This window comes from Pseudochaenichthys georgianus, chromosome 15 (genome assembly GCF_902827115.2).
Source record: "Pseudochaenichthys georgianus chromosome 15, fPseGeo1.2, whole genome shotgun sequence".
Taxonomy (NCBI): domain Eukaryota; kingdom Metazoa; phylum Chordata; class Actinopteri; order Perciformes; family Channichthyidae; genus Pseudochaenichthys; species Pseudochaenichthys georgianus.
Genome location: NC_047517.1, coordinates 26146993 through 26164133, shown reverse-complemented (window position 1 = coordinate 26164133; position 17141 = coordinate 26146993). Strand labels below are relative to the sequence as shown.

At 44.2% G+C, this 17141-nt stretch overlaps 1 protein-coding gene across 2 annotated transcripts in view; it reads right to left on the bottom strand.

Annotated features, from left to right (window-relative positions):
* The window catches only part of zmiz1a (zinc finger, MIZ-type containing 1a), a 125870-nt gene that overhangs the window by 48000 nt on the left and 60729 nt on the right, over nucleotides 1–17141 (bottom strand). For both annotated transcript variants that reach the window (XM_034100637.1, XM_034100638.1), the window contains exon 3: nucleotides 12475–12551. The gene's annotated coding sequence lies outside the window, so the exon portion shown is untranslated. The remainder of the gene's footprint in view (nucleotides 1–12474; nucleotides 12552–17141) is intronic.

Sequence of the window (17141 nt, the reverse complement as noted above, 5' to 3'; positions counted from 1 at the left end):
CACACACACACACACACACACACACACACACACACACACACACACACACACACACACACACACCACACACACACACACACACACACACACACCACACACACACACACACACACACACACACACACACACACACACACACACACACACACACACACACACACACACACACACACACACACACACACACACACACACACACACACACACACACACACCCACACACACACACACACACACACACACACACACACACACACACACACACACACCACACACACACACACACACACACACACACCACACACACACACACACACACAGAAAGCTGAGCATAAGCATCTGGATAACACAAATGGATTTTATTTTCTGACAGCTGACAGACGGACCTGCCGGACGGCCGCCGCTAATCTGCCACCTCCCCCTCCCTGTACCACCTATAATCCCCGACAGGGACACAGCGGAAAAGAAAGAGTTCAGGACAGAGAGAGAGAGAGAGAGAGAGAGAGAGAGAGAGAGAGAGAGAGAGAGAGAGAGAGAGAGAGAGAGAGACTTGCATAATTTTAAAAGCAGGCTTGATCTTACTTCCTCGTCTGGAATAAAATGGACTGCCCACTGGCTAAATAAACACTTGTTGGCCACTTTGCTAATGCTACTCCACACAATGGAAGACGGATGATGTTTCATTCATGCTCTCGGCTGCCTTGTTTGATTTTCTGGCGCAGCAGAGTGTATATAGTAGAAGAAATAATAAACTTTGGAGTCCGATGAAAGCTGCAGCAGTGTAGGTCTTACTCACGTCTCGTTATGTGACAAACGACTCGGCTGCAAACACGCTCCGAATGATAAAACACACAGGGAGAGCCATATTTCTTACAATTAAGTGTAACTGACTTGTAATTTAGCCCCATCTCCTGTGGGTTTGTGCAGTATGTGACCCTGCCACACTAGTGGAAGGGGAGTGGACGTAAATATGAGGTGTATGAGTGTGTGTCTTGTGTACTACAATATGTGCTTTGTATTCATCCCAGATAACAGGAGGCCGTTGGAGGAGAGAAAACAGCAGCCATTGATTTTGTGTGCTGGGCAGGCGTTTCTCCATTCCAAAGTACGGTCGATACACACACACCGAGAGCAGGGAGCACTGGTGGGGTGAGGGGGCTATACACCACTCTGGACACTGCATACATACACACATATCGGCAGTCGGCAGCGAGTGGACACAAGGCCTGTCAGGTAATCACGGCTATCCTATTACCTGCCTGTACATTCGCACACACACATGATCAGAGGGAAATACCACCACTTTGCAAACACAGGCCTTGATGGAGGCTAAATTAACAAATGGACTCAATAAGGTGATTTACCCACTGTGAGAAGGGCAGCAGAGGGTGGAGGGGGGGGGGGGGGATGTTTCAGCATTAAATCCTTTATCAAGTAGCCGGCAAATCAAACATTGATTTCCATGAGCCACTGTGCCGGGGGCAATAAGGATCTCCCTCATCAACAGAGGTAGCGCTGGCCACACACTCACACACACACAACAAAAGAGTACACAAACAAACCGACAGCAGGCAATAAATGAACTTTGTGTAGAATAGTAATTGCCTGCTAATCTTAATAGGAAAAACATTTGCCAGGCTATTCTGTTGGTTTTGTGCGCCCGGTTTGAAGCTTGAGGGAAACACCGGTCAGCTTTGATCAAAGATGTACTGCCTCTGCTGGACTACTGACCATTAGAGGGACACGCTGACAAATATGGCAGCTCGACTCATGTGTATCTTTAATAAGACCAGTTAAAAAAAATACTGCCGTTTACTAGAACAGCTACAGTTGATTTTTTCTTTCCTTTTCTTTTCTATAGTTGTGCCCTTGTATGATATAAAAATATTCCCATCTATAAAGTCAAATGTTAAGTCATCCAAAGAGTGAAAAACAACTCTTAACTGCAGTAACTTGTGATGAAGTGTTTGGTGCTTGCTGAAAAACTCTTGTTTATGAGTAGATGCATAAAAGCCATGATCGTCCCACTTAAGCTACCTTTTCCGCTCAGTTTGTGGTACATTTTCATTAACATAAAATGTCCCCATCCATCCAAAAGCATGACAAATAAATCAGGAAAATATTAGTACACCTGAAAATAAAATGGCTAGACAGGAAGTTTGAAGAAAAAAACCCTCCATGACCTCGATGTGAGGCGGTCATGGGGAAATGACACATATAGACAGACGACAAAATACATCCATTAAACGTTATGTTACACTGTCGGGTTCAAAGGATGACGCTCCCCTGGAAGATATTTGAATAAAAACCCTGAGGCAGCTGTTGGGAGTTTGAGAATGTTCCTACCACCTACTGACTAGTTTAAATTGCCCTGCCAATATATGGCAATCAAATATTGGGCAGAAACAGTTGTTAAACCACTCAATAAATTGGCAAGCCATGATGCACGTCATGGTACTACGATCAGGATATTCATTGTATACTATAAGCTTAATTTACTCTTTAGTTGACTGAAGTGTCATTCAAATTAAGGCTTCTTCTTCTTCTTACCGGCCTGGGGTGTTTATTGCTTTATGTTTATTGCCACCTGTAGATCAGTTGATTAGTATCAAACACATAGCTAGGAATGTTTATTGAGTCCCTGCATACATGTGCAACACAGTCTATGCGTTCCTAGTCCTAATAGTGGTTAAAACCTCACAATATACAATTTAAAACAAATCTGTACAGGTGTTTCTTGCAGCACGAGGCCCGCATCTTGTGAAAAAACTAGTCCAAAAACACATAATTTAATGTACTGTAAGAGCATCAGACTAAAAAAGTCACAACCTGACTCAAAGTCCACTTATCACGCGAGGTCATTCTCAAACCAGCTGTTTTAAACTGTTAGCTGATAGCCAGTCAGAGACAGAGGGTGACAAACAAGCACACTCAGAGGTACGCAGAAACACACACATGTAAAAGATACACACACCGGGAAGCAAAATGGAAAAACAGGCTCAGGAAATTGGCCAGTTCCTGTATAAGAGAGGTAGAGAAGGAAAGAGGAGGCAGGGGGGATGAATGAGAGAAAGCAGGAGGGGGAGAAGACTGACAGAAAAAGGACAGCATGGCCTTATGCAACTTCAGCGTCAGTCTTAGCTTGTTTTTAAGATCTATCAGATTTTCAAAAGTTTCCACTAATTTTTGAGAAAAGCATCGTTTTTTACTAAGAATGTTGGCATGTTGCGGCTTGTTTCATTTCATTTAATTTCAAACCTTTATTTATACAGATAAATCCCATTGAGATCATTGATCTCTTTTTCAAGGGAGACCTGCTCAAGTAGGTTCCACATGAACAGTAGGTTCCACATGAAACAAGTTCAAGTCCCCAAGACAATTATTACTATTATAAATATTATCAAAAGATGCAACAGTGTGGATTATTTATAATCATTTTCAGATTTCATAATTATGTTTTGTGCCTCTAGTCTAATGTGACATGTTTCTATGCTTCAATGTTCAAAAGGTGCTTTATCTTCCTCATACTGTGCTTTTCAGCCTGCTCCGATTGGTTGGCTCTGTTATGATTAGTTAACTGCTTAGAAATGTCCCGCCCCTGTCCAATAGAAGTGCCAGTGGTGCGTAGTGATGTCACGTTATCGAGGAAGTAAACTAAGATAAACAACATTTTGATGAGTATCATAATGTTGCTGTTTTTCTTTTCTTCCAACAAAGTTTGGAATGTTCTAGGCACTTGAACAATTGGTAACAACGGTACTGCCATTATAATGTTTAAACAGTGTGTGTGTGTGTGTGTGTGTGTGTGTGTGTGTGTGTGTGTGTGTGTGTGTGTGTGTGTGTGTGTGTGTGTGTGTGTGTGTGTGTGTGTGTGTGTGTGTGTGCGTGCGTGCGTGCGTGCGTGCGTTAGGCCTAGTCAGACCAGGCCTTCCTCACAAACCTCAACAGACTAAACTTTAACCTGGGAGGCCCACGGATCATGACAGCTGACCCGGCTGAAATCTGATCCTTCAAGTTTCCACTCTAACGTGAAAGCAGACAGACACCTGACCCTGTGGATGCTCGCTGATGTGTGTACACTCACACACAAAACCCACACACGTTGACTTTTGACAACACACAATGACAAACACCTGTTAAATCCACAAAGACACACTCTAAAAGACTACACGCGATTCAACAGGCACGTAACATGTTTCAGTGATGAACTACTTCTGGAGTCCAGTGAGTTTCGTGTGTTATTTTCTCCTCACACGGAAGCAGTTCTCACTTTAAACAAGCGTTTCTTAACTCACAGCAGATATTACTCTGTGTAATGCAGCTGCTGCAGTGGGCGAGAGAGTGTGTGTGTGTGTGTGTGTGTGTGTGTGTGTGTGTGTGTGTGTGTGTGTGTGTGTGTGTGTGTGTGTGTGTGTGTGTGTGTGTGTGTGTGTGTGTGTGTGTGTGTGTGTGTGTGTGTGTGTGTGTGTGGTGTGTGTGTGTGTGTGTGTGTGTGTGTGTGTGTGTGTGTGTGTGTGTGTGTGTGTGTGTGTGTCTGGAGAGGGTAACAAAAGAAACACCATAAGTATGCACTGCTCATATTTCTCTAGTAGACGTGTCGAGTATTTGTTAAAGGACGGACAGAGTCGAAAAGATAGTAGAGCAAACAGGGGGAGGAGGATCGTGAAGTGAGACGACTGTTTTCAGCTCTTGATCCACTTTGTCAAATTGTTTGTTTGCTTGTGTTTGCATATGTTCATCTGGATGTGGCTTGATGTGGGCGAAACCTCCACTTAAATTGTCTGATTCTGATAAACAAACACGCAGAGAGTTCTTGATCCAGTCCAGAGTTAGACACCCCAAATCTGGGATTCAAACATCAATACTTGAACACTAACGGAAATGTGTGCAACAAATCCAGTATTGAACATTTGCAGCAATGTTCGTAAATTGTACGATTTCGTCTTTAATTCAACCTTTTGTACAAAGAAAAATACACATTTCAAACATCAATGGAGGTCTTTGGCACAGAGGGAAAAGCTAAAGGCATTGTTTGTAGGATCAATATTTAGTTGTTTTGTGTCTTTTTATGAGATTTCTTGACAGTTTTGGAAATATACAACATCACCCCCTGACCTACCATTACATAGAACTACAAAACAGGTATTTAAAGGATATGTAATATGGAAATGGCTGTGCACAAACGAGGAGGTGGGATTAAAAGATTTTAAAGGTTTCCCTCAATGAAAGGAATCCAACTTTTTGATTAATTATATGAATGGACTGAAGTGGATATGGTACCTATCCACACTATAAAAGCCATGTCCATGTGTGTACATGTTCGTATGTAAGCGTGTCCTTTTCCTTTTCACAGTTCATTAAAAGGAGCCACTTCACCGCTGGCTGTTGTAAAAGGAGAAGCAGCAGCTCCGAGCTCATTGTGGATCCACTAATCCTTCACTTATCTGAACCACGTCAATACTACCCCCACCCTCCACACCACGCACTCTTTCTCTCTGAGCTGCCTTCTCCTCTGTTTCCTCCCCCAGCCCTCCTCACCCTCAACCCTTCCCGCCCTGCAGCTCTCATTCCAGCCTTGTTGTCCCTCCAGCCCCCAAAGGTGCTGCTTGAAATCCATCCTATCTCTTTTTCTTCTTCTGGACAAAACAGAAAGGCTACATGGAGTAATAACAAGGAGCAGCAGGGGTGGGATGGCCATGGTAAGGTTATTAAGCCTTGCACACAAACACACGGTTCACCACAGGGCCACTGAGGTGGGGCCCCAGGGGGTGTTAGGCCATTTCCGTGCGTGTGCGTGTGCGTGTGTGTGTGTGTGATGAAGCCACCCACCTTTTACTCTCGCTAACAAGCTAGTGTTTTTTTCTTAAGGCCACTACTCATATCAAAGACTACATCTTGTTTTGTATTCAATTCAAGCTGCTAGTATGCAGTCCTTTCTGCTGGTATAGTCAATATTTTTAAACACAGTCATCCTAAAAAAAGGTCCTTACTCTAAAGGGTTGCTTAAATTGTATTCTTAGAAATGAAATGCCTCTTCAAACAGCATTTATGGTCATCATGTAATAGCAAAACTCTTCCAAACAAATTCATTTAAGTGGGTTAACAGCTCCTTGAGGCAGAGACGTGTTTCACTGCAGGTTTTTACAGACTGTCAGCCCCTGTAGCTGGTTGAGTAAAAAGAAAACCCACATCAAGCTGTACGAGTTCTTTGGTTTCCTTCCTCAAATAAAATAATATATGTATATACTGTAGAGGGGAATTAAGGATGGAATCAGATCAGAAATGATACATTTAATGGACCTGAGGCGAGGAGAGGTCCAGTTGTAACGAGCTCTTTACAGCAATAAGGATACAGGCTCTTTAAAGAGGATTTGGACTCTGTAGCTGGGAGCTGATACAGCAGCGGATCATTTTTCATCTCCAAATCTGCTTTGGCATGGTCAGGAGTGGCAGTGTGTGTGCGTGTCTGCGTGAGTATGTGTATGGCTGGGAGGGGAGGAATGGCACACAAAACATGCAGAGACTCTGAGAGAGGAGAGGGGGCCGTCAGCCAGGGTGCATTGTGGTCCATCTCTAGTGTTTTTCTATTGGTGCTACTCTGACAACACGAGGCTTGGTCTTCCCTCACTGCTCAGCTGAGCAATCAGGTCACCTCATCTTGACAGACACTAACACACGCACACGTAGACACACACACACACACACACACACACACACACACACACACACACACACACACACACACACACACACACACACACACACACACACACACACAACACACACACACACACACACACACACACACACACACACACACACACACACACACACACACACACACACACACACACACACACACACACACACACACACACACACACACACACACACACACACACACACACACACACACACACACACACACACACACACACACACACACACACACACACACACACACACACACAACATGCCGCCCTGCAGCTGTTGCCAATGATGTCAGTCCTGATTTGGCCAAACTAGCCTTTTGTTTCACAGCATGAACACGGAGCAGAGGAGGAAGCTTCATTTGGCCAAACAGCTAGAATGTTTCTGTCTCTTAGATGGTTTGGGGTGGGATTAGCTCCTGGCTGCTAATATAAACGTCTGAATGTCAAAGACGGTGTAAAGATAAGACGAGATCAAATACAAATAGATCACAAAGGTAATACTATCCACACAAAATAGCTTAGAGAATTGACTATAATTGTTATAATAATCAATTCACTGTTTAATAAATCATTAAACTAAGTCACATTTTTAATAGATGAAATTATTAAGATTAAAGAAATGTTGGATTAAATGTCTTACAAATGAATAGCAGCTAAATAAATATAAATGAAATTATAATCTGCATCTACACACACAGTTAACATTTTTAAATATATATGTGTTTGTGTATATAATTTAAACAATTTGAGAGACAGGTCTTTTTAGTTTAAAATGTGTGGGAACAGTTATTTAAATATTTATAAGTGAAAACAAAGAATAAACATACACTATCATTTCAAAACTAACTCCTAAGTAATATATCAATTAAATTAAACAAAAACTAATAATGATAATACAACAACTACAAGTGTATGATAAGTGCCAGCCTTCACAGCAGGTTACTGACACATCTCTGTAATGAGTTGTTTAAAGCACTTATGACAACACAAAGTTAAAGGCCTCTGTTCTAGTCAAAGCCCCCCACCCCCCAATCCTTTTCCCCAACACGAGCACTCTCCGCCTCCAGCCCCCTGATGTCTGTTGGCAGGACAGTCAGAGGAGCTTCATTGGTACTTTCTCATGTTTTCCTCTTTCTCACTCTCTAACTTTGTCACTCTCTCATTGGGCTGTGTGTGTGTGTGTGTGTGTGTGTGTGTGTGTGTGTGTGTGTGTGTGTGTGTGTGTGTGTGTGTGTGTGTGTGTGTGTGTGTGTGTGTGTGTGTGTGTGTGTGTGTGTGTGTGTGTGTGTGTGTGTGTGTGTGTGTGTGTGTGTGTGTGTGTGTGTGTGTGTGTGTTTTCATGGCGAGAGGACAAGAGTGTGGGTGCCACTAAATGAGACAGAGGCCAAAGCAACTGCACACTGTGGCAGAGTGATTGGGCAACACAACTCAGTTAACCAAATCTTGGAATGAGCTTCACACACACACACACACACACACACACACACACACACACACACACACACACACACACACACACACACACACACACACACACACACACCACACACACACACACACACACACACACACACACACACACACACACACACACACACACACACACACACACACACACACACACACACACACACACACACACACACACACACACACACGCACGCACACACACGCACGCACGCACGCACAAGTTGTCCCAGTGCCCAGGCAGCTTTCCTGCTGCCGATAATGAGAAGTTGTGGAGATGTGCACGTTGGCTCGCTTGATGGCTTGAACACTCTGCCAATCACACAGCAGTTTGAGTCAACTGCATTCTGCTTACTTTCACATTTGTGTTCAGTAGCTTTCATCACTGCACACTCAGAAACACACAGTGTCTCATATCACACCTGCTGCCAAGAGATATACAAACATAGCATGAGACACCCTTTAACTGAGCTGTAATGCTGTCAGTGACATTTTAGAAACATAATCCGACTTCTCCTGACATGTCATGCGGCAACTGGTTATGGTTCATTCTGCAGCCTCTTGATCTGGGATGTGTTTTAGTGGTAGCCCGCCAGCCAGGGCTGCTTGTTCGAGCAATGATTTGATGAGGTTTGCGCTGATTACAGTCTTGTTGGATACAATCTACGGCTCATTGAGGGAGGGGAGGGAGTGATTGTGAGCGGGACTGTCAGTTTGTCAAGCTGTCAGGAGCACTGCTGTATTATACTTCTGTGTTTAGGCGGGGGGGGTGCGTGAGTAGCCTAGCGGAGATCTCAAATGAATCAGCTGATATGAAAGAGCACCAGTGAGGATATTAATACAAGTCTTGTAGCAGTTATCAGCACAGGCTGCGGTTCTTTGAACGGCATCACAGCAACAGGAAAAAGGAGCAGTACATCTGGACAGCTCCCATTTCACAAACAACCCTATCGCAGACAAACACTTTTAACGGCAAGTGGCTTCTCTTGGTATTGTGCTGGAGAGCTGTAGACTTTGCAGCACAGTGGCGCAGCAGCTCAACCGTGGTGTGTAATATTGGCTGAGAACAAATAATCTGAAAAGCCTCAAATGCCCTCAGCCTTTGTAAGCTTTATGAAATATTAACCAAATTAATCTACGGTATTTTTGTTCCCTGAGCACATAATGTACTGCAACTGATTCACTGTTCAGCAACAATCATCCCTGAGATTAATTCTAAGAAATGCAGCAACATTTTTGATCTCTGAAAGCCGGGGACAAGGTGTAATTATTCCCTTCCATATATCATGTTTTCTATTAATTAGGTCTGCGCCAGTGAACGCTGCTCTGCTTGTCGAAGTGACAGCCACAGAGCCACAGGCGTCTCTCAACACAGCTATATTCCTGACAGCAAGTGTGCCGGGTTATTATAACATTATGGGGCTTAACAGGCAGCAGTGCAGCATCTGATCTGAGGTCAGTTTCGTGTTGTGCCTCATGAAGATATTTGTAAAGACCGATACGATACCCTGTTTAGTAAAGAAATTTCTAGATGCCTCGAGGCAGAACAAAAGGGCAGAGGTCAGTGAGAGCAGAAAGAGGTTCACAGGTCCGCAAAGTAAAATAGTAAATCATTTGAAGGGATTTTATAGATTGCAGATTTAATGTCCGTCTGATGGAGGGAAAAAGAGAGATCAGAAATAATCCTCTTAGCTCTGTGTTTGGTAATCTGATTTAGTCTGATTTTTAGGCTGCTATCTCTGGTTGTGTTTACTGATGCCGTGTCTAGATTGACCACAGCCATTTTCACCTTTAACACCCCTCCTTTCCCCCTGTGATACATCAGGGTGAGGGCTTGGCACATAAACAAAATATTGGTACATTTAAATCCCCAAATCCAGCAATATGTCTGCTTATGAAATGATTTCCCGTTCTGACATTGCTCCGGAGCAGCACACTACGGCTGTCCCTGCTCCAAATAAATGACCTACTTTGAACATTAACACACATTTACATGGAGGCAAAATTCAGGGCAGCTTTATAGTTTCTGTCCCCGGCTCAGCCACTTCTCGCTTTAAGTACGATGTGGCTCCCGTCCAATTCTTAGAAAACGAGGATCACTCACAGCTGAATGGAGACAGGTACAGGAAAGCCATGTTTCCTTTAACCTGAAAATAGGTGCTTAATATATGCCAGGGTTTTAGAGCAGAATTGTGCTTTTGTCGTTAAGTTAAAGGAAGGTGAGGTTGGCACAGAGGCCCACCTAAGGTGCTCCCGACTCAGGCAGAGCTATTTACAGACCGACAGCCCCCCCCCGTCTCCTCCACCTCTACCTCTGGTGGGGAAACCACACCACTGCACAGGCCCCCGTCACAGACTAGACTCAAGAATGGATCCATTATTCACAGAGGCTGTTAGGGGACTGGCACACGAGGGTGGGATGTGGTAGTGGGACACGAACGCTCACTTTTACTTAAGTTAGAAATGCTCAAGCAAGCAAAAATATATTACAAGAGACAAGTATCTTTAGGAAAACAAAACGGGTCGCTCGGCAGTTCATGTATCATTAGTAAAGCTCAACAATATATCAATGCCCACAGTGTGATTTGCTCTACGTAAAGTCATCAAAACAGCTTGCGTCCAAGTGCGTGCTTAATGCCGAATTAATGTGTGAACTATCTGGGACCATGTGACTGGAGGCACACACTGAGACATAACACAAAGCAGCGCAACACAAAGTGCAATGAAAGTTAACACAGCTTTCGACACACACGTCATATCAAGTTCAGAGAACGCTCGACAGCACAACACAGCTCCACACAACTCGACATGGATGAATGTGTTCCCTCTCTCTTTCTCACACACGCACACACACACACGCACAGGCCAGATTGTATACGAGTTTGCTCACGGACCATGATAAGAAAATGTGGTAAATGTGTAATCTGATATGCATGACTTGAGGTTTCTCTCTGCCTTTCTTTTCCTCTTGGAAATCGCAGGTTGCATCCATAATTTACACCAGCCTCCGTCTGTTTCTCTCTTTTCCACTCCGCTCCCTCCCTCTTTTCTCTCTCTCCATCTCCTCTTCTCTCTCCTGGCAATCTGGCTTTTGCAGCTTTGCTCATTAGCATATTGCAGAATGTGCAGATGCCACCAAAAAGTATTCACCTTCCAGCGCTTTGATGCCGTTTTGCATGTACACAAACTACGCCGTCGACATTTTGCGCAGCCTCCTAAACAAAAGCAGAGGGACGCAGTCTCCTTATACTAAAACATGTTGGGGCCATAATGTGACATCCTTTCGTCTAATGTTTCCTCACATCCTCATTTATCTCAAGTACATCATCCATCACGTCAGTCAAAGGTTATTTGACACCGTGATGACGATTGATGAGTGTGTCTTCGAAGGCAAGGTTTAAATGAACACTTAATATTCATGCGGTCTAAGGGATATCTGAACACATGATGTTCATGCTGTTCAAAGGCTAATTGAACACAGTATTCATGCATGTGTTCACATCAAATGGGACTCCTGCAGCTTATGCAGAAGAAAGCAGATGACAGGAGGATGGGGATATGGGGATTACCAGATGTCATCCTCTCACAGACTGATACTGATATAGGGAGATCAATAGCCATACATGGTAACTCACCATTGGTTCAACACTGTTAACACCGCTGTTCAGGTTTCACACCCTAGGGGCAACTTGAAGAAGAGCCAGAAATGTATCACCTTTGTGGCATACATGCGCTAATGTGGTGGTGTAAACATCCATCCAATGGGCATTTTTTGGTTTGGGCTACTGGCCTGTTACCTGACAAGCACCAGCTGTCTGCCATGCGAGAAGAAACATCATCAACCACAAAATCTTGATCACATAAATCAACGCGTAACATATGCTTTCATTCAAAAATGGCAGTAAACCTCTCGTGGCGATGTATGTTCTGATGTGTATGTGGCCTCTGGAAGTGTTTTGGAGAATAAGAGTCTTTTTATTATCAATTTCAGGATTGTTGGGAAATAGAAGGAGCAAACATTTTTCTCCACAGGCGATTTTAGTTTGAAAGATCTGTTTTTTCTTTTGCTCCTCTGACTCAAAATATATCAAATGCCTTTGGTGTTGCATGATCACCCATGTTTTGTTCTAGTACAAAATGTCTTTGTGCTTCATAGCTAGCATGACACAACCGAAGATGAAATTCAAACTGAAGTCACATCTTCTTGTTTGCAAAACCACACTGACGCATATCTGTTCCACCGTACGAGCCGATTGCTCGGATGAACACATAGGTGATAAATCAGGATCCTTACCAGTGTGGATGAGGACGTTTCTGTGTTTCCTAATGGGCAAAATCCGTTCCTTAATCCTCATCAATCACAGAGCGAGTCTAAAATGAAACAAAACAGAATGCGACGCACATCAGCGAGTGTGACAAAACACAATCTGCTTTTTTGTGATAGGAAAACAAGACTTCGGTGGCATCATTTATCGAGATGTAATAAAGCACCCTGTCGTGCATCTGACAGACTGGAAGCACATAACAAGGACTGACAGAGCTGGAGACAATGTGCATCTCTAATCCCCGCCAAATATGAAACATGAAATACTTCAATGACAAATACACGTTGATTGCTCGTCTTCCTCGTGAGTGTTTTGCGCCCATCGAGTAGCAGAAGCAGCTGTCTTTGAACTCTCTAGGCTCTAATCATGGAGGAATATTTCTTCCCTGCAACTGGCTCTTCTCGAGCTCTGATGTTCAGATCTCCTAATGGGACGACCATTCGCCTTCTATTAATGCACTCGCTTACTTTACAGGACTGCATCTTTACCGCACTTATTTCTGTGTTTGAAACTCCCACATCATTTCATATTCTGATAGAGTGCTTCCCAAAACCGTCTGGCTTAAATGTATTCCACATGTGTACTCGTACAGTAGGCGGACATGAGCTATCTTCGCCGGCTACAGATTGCCCCACATTTAATTACTGTTAACACCAGCGCGAGCAAGCTAAATACGCCTCCATGATTTATTCATTTCCCCCCATATTTGAGTCAAATTAAATTAGTCATATGAGTTTAATTAAACTAAATATGATCTGATATTGTAATTTCACACTTGGATATGGGATACAGAGAAGGGTACTTGAGCACAAAGAAACCGTGGTATACCAGCGCTCATTAGAGGCTCTTCTGTGTAGTCATGTGGGCATTACCAACAGCAGCATTAGCTGAGTGATTGCTCCTAATCAAGGTTTACACACTGGGAGGTTACCTTTATTCCAAAAGAAGCGGGGTCAGTCTGCTCACACCATTATTCACCCTTCCCATTAGTCATCGAACCGTGGCTAATACAAGTAACTCCCCGTATGTTTTCTGGGACCTTCGCTCCGCTCATTGTTGTTACTGCGGACCACAGAAGAGCAATTAGGGGAAATAACTGTTTATTCCTCCAGTTTAAAGGGCCAGTTCACTCCTCCCTAAAAAACGCTCTATAGTGGCACTTAGCCATAAAAGAAAAATAGAGAAATTGTGTGTTGTGTTCACAAAAAAACTAAAACATTTTTTTATACAGAGTAACAAAAACACTTTTACTGGAAAAAATATGTTCCGGTTGAATGTGTTACATGTCAATTTTTCAACAACATACATTCGCCTTCACTGTTTTGAGGTTGAGGCGGAAGGGTCAGAGAAAGATATGATGAAAGCCAGCCAACTAAAAATAATACATGCAGCGCCAGAAGCAAAAGGAATATGGTTTATTGTGATTTAGAGCACAGCCTTTAAAAGCATTTTAGGAATTTATTGTCCTAAATATCAAAAATGGCTTACAAAAATAACCCTTTTATTACAACGCAGACATGCTTTTGCAAACAGTGAATTCACAAACACAGAATATTTCACATTCAGTCCTTTGTAAGCGCTTGTGTCGGGGAAGGTCGTCTTTTAGCAGTCAATCAATGCCACTCACATATACTGAAACACATTCACCGACAGGACCTGCTGTGGGTTTTCCTATTCAATTGCACCTGGTACTTTATATGCCGCTGTGTCTTTAGTTGACTGAGTAGCTCTTACGCACAATAACTAATGTAGGTATTATTTCCCACTCATACAAACGCTACATCATGGTGCTAAATGAGCTGCAGTGAATGAAATAAAGAAGCACACATAATTTACTGATGCCTGGTAATGAAACATGAGGCCGGTGTGGTGTGTTTTCTCACTCTCACGGAGAGGAAATACGTCTGCTGAGAGCTACCCCCGGCGTGCAAATCTCTGTCACACCGTCTCACGACACAGGCAGAGTTATCAGAGAAAAACAAATGGAGGCATTGATTCACTAGTTGTTTATTTACAGCCCTCTCCAGAGAAGACATACATTCCCCTGTTGAGGCTTTGTTTCCCCATCATACGACACAACGGGATGCATGAGAAGAAGGGTTAGCAGGCCACACACACAGAAACACACATACGCATGTAAGCACACATGCACACACACACACACAAACGTCTTACATCTGGATTAATCTCCAATGGGCATCATCACAGATGCCATTAAACGTAGCAGAAGGCGAGAATCATGCAGGAAAGAGGCTGCCATCTGAATAATTTATTCAGAGGCTCATCTTGTCTCACACCAGGGGGATTTCTGCTTTCAATTTACACTGCTCTCCTCCCTATATTCAAATCAAGGAGCAGATTTGTTGTGATTGGCACACGGAAGGTCAACGTTAGCAAGCTAGCGTCGACGCCGTGCTCATTGGGCTGGTATGCTGGTCTATTAGCACTATAGGGTAGTGTGTGTGTGTACGTGTGTGTGGCAGTCTTTGTTTACCTCAGTGTGTGCTGGGTGACACTGGAGAATAGGCCCGTGGAGCGCAGAGACGGCAGTGTGTGTCTGAGCTTATTAGGCTGCGTTCCAAGGACACAGGAGGCTCGAGACATTACACTGGCTAGGGAAAAAACACTATTACTAATCATAGCAGGAAGATGTTAGGGCTGCAGACACAGAGCAAGGGAAGGGGGGGGGGGCAAAACGTACAAGAGAGGGAAGGGAGAAGAAGAGAAAGAGGAGGAGTAGGGGATGACAAAGGGGAAGCGGAAAAGTGGAGGGGAAGAGTGAGAGCGCAGGGTGAAGTCATGGCTCTCATGCATGTCCTCATTCTGTGTGTCACACTGGGACTGAAAAAAGGACGGAGAATGTTTCAATAAGGCACAGGTCATCTGTGACAGGAGGAGCTGCCATTAGCCAACGGCACACAGAGCGGCTGACAAGCAAAGGGAAGAACAACTCTCCCTCGGAGTGACAAACTGTGTATCTGTTTGAGATTTCCAGCATTGGAGGCGCAACAAAGGATCCGTTTTGTTGTTTGTGTGATTCCTTGGGGAACGGCTCCGTCTATTTCACTTTACACCCGACGTTGGCGGCGTTCATGTAACAGAGACGGAACATTTCCAGACTTGAACGCTGTGTTTGTCTAAAGACTCTGTTCGAGAGCTTCTCCTTCTCTGAAATGCACACTTTCAAAAGAACGGGTTAAGAGGTTGCTCAGGGGGGATTGTGTTAACCAAGCAAAATGCCTTTGTCATCTCCAGTAGTGAATTGGTATGTGCTAGCTAACTGATGACAGCACTTGGCTGTTTCTGCCGTTACAGGCATGAATGGCCCCGTAGTAGCCGGGCACAGTGCAGCGGTTCAACAAGGCCTCTTTAACCGGCTGAATGACAGGCGAGCAGACGGGCGGCGAGCCAACCGCAGACATTCAGCTCCGACTGCTGTAATGATGCCAATTCAGCCCAGACTCCAGCAGCCACTTGATGCAGGCAGAGAAAAGAGTGGGAGAGTCAAGTTTGAATCTGTGAGCGCATCAACAGTTAGGTCACTCCACCTCCATATGTCTCCAATTGTTGGCCATTGTCTGGCAGTCGCTCTTATGTTTACTCTTGAAACATTTGGGGTTGTTTCTTTGTTACCGTGGGGAGTCGATGAATGTGTGGCTTGTTGCCTTGTTAAACTTTAAAATGTCAGTGTACACAGCCCCCGAGCGATACGTCGGGAGAACTTTGCACCCTCCGCCTGGTGGAGATCTCCGTGCAAACTGAGGGGAAACTCGGCACCAGTATGACACAGCATGGAGGAATGCACCAGCGGATGTGGCTCTCTGCCTCTCTTTCTCCTTCTCAGTCAACCCCTGTCGTCGTCGTCGCCTCCTCCTCCTCCTCCTCCTCTCCCCCCCCCCCCCCTCCTCCTCCTCCTCTCCCCCCCCCCCCCTCCTCCTCCTCCCCCTCCCGCTATGGGCAGGTCCATATGCACCCAGTAATTATCAAGGTTATTTTCTCCAGAGAGCCAAATCCCTGTTTATGGGCATGAGCGTGTGTCACAGGGCCCTGGCTAACAACCCACAGGACGCTGACTCTGTACACAACCCCAAAGAAAGTCTCAGCTTTAGCAACACTGTGGTTTTCAGACCCTGCAGTTTCTTTTGCTCCAATTTAAGTTGAAAAAGAAAAACATTTGTGATTTTTCGGTAGCTCTTTCATGACCTCAAGTGAGACGGCAAAAATGTTGCGTGTGAGCCTCGACCTCAGCTCTTGCCAGAACCTAGGAGTTATTTCTGGAAACCAGCAACTTAACAGATTGTATCCGGCAGCAAGAGAAGAATGAATACTGTGAGCCCAAAAAAAAGCATTATGACATGAGAGTGGCATATTCAAATCAGTTCATGTATTGTAGACTTCAGTATTGTAATTTGGTTAAGATGTGAAACAGATATTTGGGAAAGAAAGTTTTTCTTATGATTGTTTCAGTCCCTTCCATGAACCAGACACCCTGGAGAGGTTGTGACCTGGACAGTGGACTACTACAGGCAAATTGCTACAGAGGAAGTGAAGCTTGTGAAAGGCCAGTGGTTAACAAGCCCTGTAAAAAACACTAACAAATCAAACAAGCTAGGTATTATGTCAGTTAATTAGAGGC